Raw genomic sequence first — 8,140 nt, 5'->3', positions numbered from 1 at the left:
GGCCGAAGTTAGCATTTCTTTGAGGTGATTGAACGCCTTCTCACACTCCTCGTTGAAGTCAAATGCCACATCTTTCTGGAGGAGACGGCAAAGAGGGTTTGAGATCTTGGAGAAGTCCTTGATAAATCGCCTATAAAATCCTGCATGATCAAGAAACGAACGAACCTCTCGAACCGAAGTAGGAGAGGGTAAGTAGCGTACAAGATCTATTTTCGATTTATCCACTTCAATTCCTCTTTCTGAAACAATATGCCCTAGAACTATGCCTTGTCTAACCATAAAGTGACATTTTTCGCAATTAAGCACAAGGTTAGTTTCTACACATCGTTTCAAAATTATTGTGAGATTTTCCAAACAACCATCAAATGAATCACCAAACACACTGAAATCATCCATAAATACCTCAATAATCTTTTCCACAAAATCTGAAAAGATACTTACCATACACCTTTGAAACGTGGCCGGAGTATTGCATAAACCAAAAGGCATGCGACGATAAGCAAAAGTACCAAAGGGGCACGTGAAAGTTGTCTTTTCTTGGTCATCCGGCGTTATGACAATCTGATTATATCCAGAATAACCATCAAGGAAACAATAAAAAGAATGACCGGCTAACCTTTCAAGCATTTGATCAATGAACGGCAAAGGGAAATGGTCCTTCCTTGTGGTGGCATTGAGCTTCCTATAATCAATGCACACTCGCCAACCTGTTTGGATACGGGTTGGCACAAGCTCATTCTCGTCATTCTTCACCACTGTCACTCCGGACTTCTTTGGAACACATTGCACCGGTGACACCCAATGACTATCAGAGATCGGATAAATCACTCCACAATCAAGAAGTTTGATAATCTCCTTTTTCACAACTTCCATCATTGGAGGGTTGAGACGGCGCTGAGCCTCTCGAATTGGTTTAGCCCCCTCCTCTAGAAGTATGCGATGCATGCACATAGTCGGGCTAATTCCCCTAATATCGGCCAAAGTCCACCCAATGGCCGTCTTGTGCTCTTTCAACACTCGGATCAACTTCTCCTCCTCTATGGCCGTGAGTGATGAGGAGACAATGACGGGCAATGTCTCGTTGTCTCCCAGATAGACGTACTTTAAATGATCGGGCAACGGTTTAAGCTCAAGTACGGGTGCCTGAATCACTGAGGGTAACAACTTATTAGTGGAAACTAAAATTGAAATTGGGTTAGAAGGCTTACCATGGTGTTGAGGTAGTGACTCAAGGGCAGCCACTATCTCGGCCTCCTCCACACTTCTAGGCACGGCAAAACCAGATTTTTGCCCAATTCCTTGTGCAATTGTTGTTTCAAGTGTATCCCTCTCCATAGAATCGAGAAATTCCTGCGCCAACTCATCAATTATATCAATAGAAAAGCAAGAATGATCTTCCTTAGGAAATTTAATACTTTCAGAAAGATTGAAATCAATGACTTCCCCATCAAATTCCATCGTTAAAGTTCCTTTAAACACATCTATCTTGGTGCGGGCTGTTTTCATGAAGGGCCTCCCTAATAGAATCGGCAATGGGGTGGAATGGGGTGAATCCTCCATGTCAAGCACGTAGAAATCCGCTGGAAAAATCAAATTACCAACCTGTACCAAAACATCTTCCAAAACACCCTTTGGATATGCATTAGAACGATCGACTAATTGAATTATCACACCATCATTTTTAAGCTCACCTAAGTTCATAGATGCATAAATAGAGTATGGCATAACATTAATCGAAGCCCCTAAGTCTAACATGCATTGTTCAAACTTAGTATTACCAATAACGCACGGAATTGTAAAACTACCCGGATCTTTGCATTTAGGGGGTAATTTCCTTTGTAACACAGCAGAGACATTTTCACTTACTTGAACCACCTCTTTGTTTGAAATCCTTCTCCTTGTTGTACAAAGTTCTTTTAAAAACTTAGCATACCTCGGGACTTGCTTAATCGCATCAAGGAGCGGGATATTGACTTGAACTTTCCGAAAGGTCTCTAGAATGTCCTTCTCGGCTTCTTCCTTCTTTGATTGCCTAAACCTGCCAGGAAAGGGCACATTTAGTGGAATAGAACTAGAAAAAGTCGAATTGGGACTTACCTTGGTGGTTTGGGACGGTTTAGGAGGACTAGATGAATTCGGCAAGGTTTGGTCATCCTTGGCCGTGGGTTTTGCTCCCTGTGCTTCTTCTTGCAGCAACTTGTCCTCCTCGTCTTGACTTGATTTGGATGTATTTGAGTTCGTTCCAACCTGTTTACCACTTCTCAACATGATGGCCTTAGCGGTTTCAAATCCTCCCTTCGGGTTCATAACGGTTGAACTAGGCAATCTGCCTTGTTCTCTAATTTGCCCCATAAACTCGGCAATTTGACCCATTTGCTTCTCCAAATTATCCACCCGTTTGTCTTGGATTTGTCTCTCCTTATTTTGGGTTTGTACTTCCTGCGTCAAAGTAGTAAGTAACTTAACAACTTGATCATTATCCAAAGACATACCTGAGGTTGTTGGGGCAGATTGCACTTGGTTTTGATTGGGGACGAATGGCTTTGTATAAAAGCCCGGTGGTTGCTGCCTAAATCCTCCTTGTTGTTGGGGTTGTTGAGGATCCAGCCATTTGAAATTTGGATGGTCCCTCCACCCCGGATTGTAGGTATTAGAGTATGGATAATGGCGTGGTTGATTTTGGTTCCCAAAACCCACGGCATTGGCAGATTCCCAACCCCCATTCTCAATCAATTGAGGGCATTGATCGTTGGCATGTCCTTGCATAGAGCACACGCCACACACACTTAGTCCATGAATCTTCATTCCCTCGGCCAACTGAGAAACAATAGAAGTAAGGTTAGCTAATTGGGATTGAATTTCGGGCATAGAACTTACCTCATTCACTTGTGGCCGTGAGGGGTCTCTTTGTCCAACACCTTCGTATTGTTGTGCATTATGTGCTCGGTTGGCAATTAGAACTTTTGCATCCCCCGGAGTTTTATCCACCAACGCACCTCCCGCCGAGGCATCAAGCATTTGGCGTTCCATGGGAATGAGTCCTTCGTAGAAGTATTGAATGAGCAGCTCCTCCTTCATTTGATGCTGTGGACAAAAAGCAACAAGTGATTTAAAACGTTCATAATAAGAAGGAAACGATTCACCTTGATTTTGTTGGATGCCACTAATCCGTTTCCTCAAGAGAATGACTCTTGAAGTTGGGAAAAACTTCTCCAAGAAAGCTCTTTTCATACTATTCCAAGATGTAACCGTTCCGGGTGCTAACTCGTACAGCCAATCCTTCGCCTTTTCCAAAAGTGAGAATGGAAAAGCGTTCATCATCAGAATGTTCCCATCGACATTTATGGGTGTCATGCTTGAACAAACAACCTCGAACTCCTTGAGATGCTTGTTGGGATCTTCCATGGAAAGCCCATGGTATTTCGGAATGTGGTGCAACAAGCTTGACTTCAACTCGAATACATCGGTCTTGCCTTGGGCAGCCGCGGGGTATTGAATGCATAATGGTGCGGCATTGGCCAACCCTGAGGCCGAAAGCTCTTTAATGGTCCGATTGTCCGCTGCCATAACTTCTTCTTCCACTCTTTCAAACTCAGATTCGGCCTCTGAACTTGAACTAGGTTCACTAGTTTCGGGATGCCTCCTCTTTCTTCTCAAATCACGTTCAAAATCGTCGTTAAAGTCCAAGATATGTGCATGCACAGTTTGAGAACTCCGCGTCATGCACTAGTACCTAAACCAAGAAAACAAAACAAAATAAGAAAACTAGGTAAATTACACTAAAAACATACGGCAAAAATTAGCAATTTTGCTAATCCCCGGCAACGGCGCCAAAATTTGATGTGAAAATTAACTTGACAGACAAATTAAACCCTATGGATGACAATTGTAGTATATGAGCAAATAGGGATCGTTCTAGACCGGGGATTAACTAGAGATGCTAATCAATGTGAAATTGACTCAAAAATGTAAAAGCAATATTTAGAACACTAAACTAGACTTAATGAATGCAAACCTAAAATTTAAAACACTCAAACAAACTAAAAGACTCAAAACAGCACAAACACACTCAAATCTGCCTAAAAACCACTTTCTGGGCAGTTTTGAGCACAAACACAAATTTGGACGAAATTAAGTTGTAACTTGACTCAAGACTCTTAAAAACACAAACTAAATGTATTTCTAACTAATCTAACACTTTAAAATAAATGGGGGATTGGTTTTGACGAATTTAAAATTAAAACAGAAACTTGGAAACAAAACAGATTCTAAAACCGATTTTGATGAAATAGAATGATGAGAAACTAGTTAGAGGGTTCCTTATCCACACATGAACATATGCATATAATTTGATTCCCAGTTATGACTTCAACAAACGATGAATGACAATGCTCCAAGTTAATTAGGTCCGCTTAAATTAACTTTCAGATTTCCCTAGATTCATTGGATTGAATGGGATACGCATTACAACCAAATTATTCCTAATCAAAGTCCCTAACTATGGAATACGCATGATAGAGACATTCAACAAAGATCATTAAGTTCAACGGAAATCATAAACATCGACTAGGCATTCATAACTATGGAATACGCATGTTAATCCAGCTGATAAGTCACATTTTGCATACATTTATATCTTCCTTATTTGGCTTCTTTGTGATTGTTTTGGATTAAACTAGTTGCATTTTACATTATTTGGTGTTAGTGTGCAGCCAAGTGTGAATTTGGATCAATGGGAAGGCAAAATCATTGAAGTCAGCTATGTGGTTCCAACACCAAAACATGCATTCACATGCATGTCACAACCTTGGCCGTGTGTTCCCATATCATCCCATCATTTTATGCACTTCTAGCACCAAGTCAGATTGTGCATTCCACTACTTGTCCACCTCCCTTTTGCGCCAAAAACACCCATTTCCATCACTTAATTCATTTCAGCCATTTTGACACCAACAAACACAATCATTCCATTCCGTGCAGATTCCATGTTTTAACACCCAAAACATCCCTCACATGCATGACTCACAATCTGACCTTACACTCCATTATCTTTCTCCACTTCATCTTTGCAGAAATTCACATGCATTGTGATTAAACAAACCACTCCTTGCATCCTTTATTCCAGAAATTCACTCATTCCATCATTCCATGTCGTGTGCTTTCTTCACCTTTCCAGAATTTGTACAAACAATTCAGCCTTGCAGAAATCCACATGCATGAGTCAATTAAAATAGCCACATGCTTGGACATTGCCCATGCCGTGCGTCCACCACCTCAGAAACACATGCATTCCCATCTCTCTTATGCATTCCCAACACCTAAACAGATCACCTTTGCATTTCCTAATCCTTCATGTCCATCCCGTGCACTTCCATACCATTTCCAGATTATTATAACCAATTTCAGGTTACCCACTTCATGCTTGCAGACATTCCACATGTGTCTTGAATAAAATAAACCACATACCTGCAGATCATGTCCATGCTTTGCAGAAATGCACTAAGGGACTCACTCACTCTCTCTCTCGGATTGGATTCCATTACACACTCTCTTCCATCCGCAAGTTTTCTTCTTCAACCAGTCCATTACACACCCATAACCTCTCCCATTTCACTCCATTCTCTGTCCATTTTCTTTCCCAAGGGCAGAAACCATTCAACCAAGCCATTCTACCTTCATCCGCACCACATTTGGAGAAGCAACACCAAGGAACTCTTCAAGGACTTCAACATCAGTTTTGCTTCAAGGGTTTCTCCTTCTTAATCTTATGTTCACTCATGTTATTTATTTTTATGTTAAACCTTTGTAAACATGAAGTGTAACTAATCTTCCTCTAGGGATTCGATGTAACCTTGCAAAGTTTGCCATGTAATTAAGTTAGAATGCTCAGTTTGTCCATCTATTTCTTGTTTCATTTTCTGTTTTAATGGTGACTTAGTGTGTTGATTTTAATGTTTGATCATCATTTGAATTAATCACAAAGTTGTGTAGCCAAGATTAGAACACACATCATGCATAATCTTGGTAGATATGTGAATGAATGAAGGGAGTGTTTAGCACACATCCTGCCGAGTTATTCCCTTTGGTTTTATGAAAGTTTCTTGTACATTACATAAACTTGATTATGAACCAAAGTTGCACATCACAATTAGGTTCATGATTAGAGACATTTGATCAAATCCACACATCATATGGTTGATCATATCCAAGTGAAACAAACTCAAGAAATAGGTAGATGAATGAGTACAAACTAACTTGACAAACATGGACTTAGTTGAGCAATGGTGAAACTGAATCCCTAGCTTCATTTCCATTGATACTATCCCATTACATTAGTTGTTGATTCATTTATTTGTGTTTACTTCATTTTCTCATGCTTTCAAGTTACAACAACAAATCTGTCTATTTAGACTAGTTTGATTCATTTCCAAATCTGCCTAGTTTGTTTAGTTTGATTCATTTCTTAGAGTTCTTGCAAAACAAGTAGTTATATAGGTCCAATTAGTCCCTGCGGATTCGACACCCTTGCTTGTGCCATTATACTAAATATATTCTAGCATTAGGAAGGAATTATACATCAACAAAAATGGCGCCGTTGCCGGGGACTGATTTCAGTCCCTTGTAATTGCTTGTTTGCTTGTTTGCTATTTTGATTAGTGTCAAGGTTCATAACTTGTCAAATTGATAACTGGAAGTTGATTTAAGTTGCATACATTTCATGTGTGGAAAAGAATCCCTTAGCCATTCCATTATCCATTGGTTTACATCAATTTGCTTTACAATCTGCTTTCGTTATAATCTGTCCATTTAATTGCATTTCGTCCAAATACAATTTCTCCCCATATTTTGTTAAGTTTTTGGCTTAGAATCTGTCTTATCTTGTGTTTTGAAGCATTTTGAGTCAAGCTCAAATCTAATTTTCGTCCAAAATTGAGTTTAGTGTCAAAACTGCCCAGTTGGTGTTTTTAGGCATTTTTTAGAGTTTTTAGCTTGTTTTGAGTCTTGTGAATCTGTTTTGAGTCCTTTGAGTCCTTTCAAACGTTTTTAAGTTTATTTTTGTTCATTTCATTGTTGTTTGCTAGTAGATTTTCATTCACACTTGTGTTATTTTATTTCAGGTAGTATATGTCAAATAGACTTGTTGAGTTAGGCCAAAGAATTGAACGGTTGAAGGGCCACACTTTGGACAACTTTGTGCCATCAAGTTCATCCATTATCCGTGAGGAAGAGGAAGGGAATTCACCTAGTTCAACAAGTAAAGAATCTGAGCAATTTAATTGGGAAGGAGAAGAGGAGATGGCGGGCAATGAAGATGAGCTTCGAGCTTTGGAGGACTTTGCTCAACCAATCATACCAAATTCACCTTCATGCATCTTGCTGCCCACAGAAGCTAGAAACTATGATCTCAAATCTTCACATTTCCATATGTTTCCTTCATTTTATGGCTTACCTAATGAAGACCCTTTAGCTCATATTAAAGAGTTTTACAATGTTGTGAGTGGTTTACCTTTGCAGGGAGTAAGTGAAGCAAATTTGAGGATGAGAGTGTTTCCTTACACCTTGAAAGATAAGGCCAAGAGTTGGTTGATGACTCTAACACCAGGTTCCCTCACTACATGGGATGCCGTGGCTAAGAAGTTCTTGGAGAAGTTCTTTTCCACTCAAAAGACAGCCACATTAAGGGGACAAATCTTCAACTTCAAACAAGATGATGGAGAACCTTTCAACGAGTGTTGGGAGCGTTTTAAAGGCCTCTTGATACAATGTCCACACCATGGGTTACCTTTTCACTTACAAATGCAAATTTTCTATGATGGACTAACCCAAACTTGTCAATCAGCTGTTGATAATGCAACAGGTGGAGCATTGAAGAAAAAGAATGCTCAAGAGTCATATAACATTTATGAGATGTTGGGGTCTAATGCTCAACACAAAGATTTAAGGGGTAAGAAAATTGGAGTCTATGAAACAAGTTCTAATCATGAGCTTTTGTTGCAGGTAGCTAACCTAGAAAGGAAGCTTGAATCCGTGCTCAACATGGTGCCAAAAGCAAATGAAGTGTGTGCCATTTGCAACTTATCAAACCACCCTACTCATCAATGTCCATCTAGGGAGGCTTATCCCGAGTATGTTCAAGAGC

General features: G+C 39.9%; 1 non-coding gene across 1 annotated transcript; it reads right to left on the bottom strand.

Annotated features, from left to right (window-relative positions):
• Window positions 1-7,670: 7,670 nt before the first annotated feature.
• On the bottom strand, window positions 7,671-7,781 carry LOC137714032 (small nucleolar RNA R71). The gene has a single exon (XR_011065374.1). It is a non-coding gene; the product is annotated as a small nucleolar RNA R71 (small nucleolar RNA).
• Window positions 7,782-8,140: the final 359 nt, after the last annotated feature.

Source organism: Pyrus communis, chromosome 13 (assembly GCF_963583255.1).
Source record: "Pyrus communis chromosome 13, drPyrComm1.1, whole genome shotgun sequence".
NCBI lineage: Eukaryota > Viridiplantae > Streptophyta > Magnoliopsida > Rosales > Rosaceae > Pyrus > Pyrus communis.
This window is presented reverse-complemented; position numbering and strand designations above follow the sequence as displayed.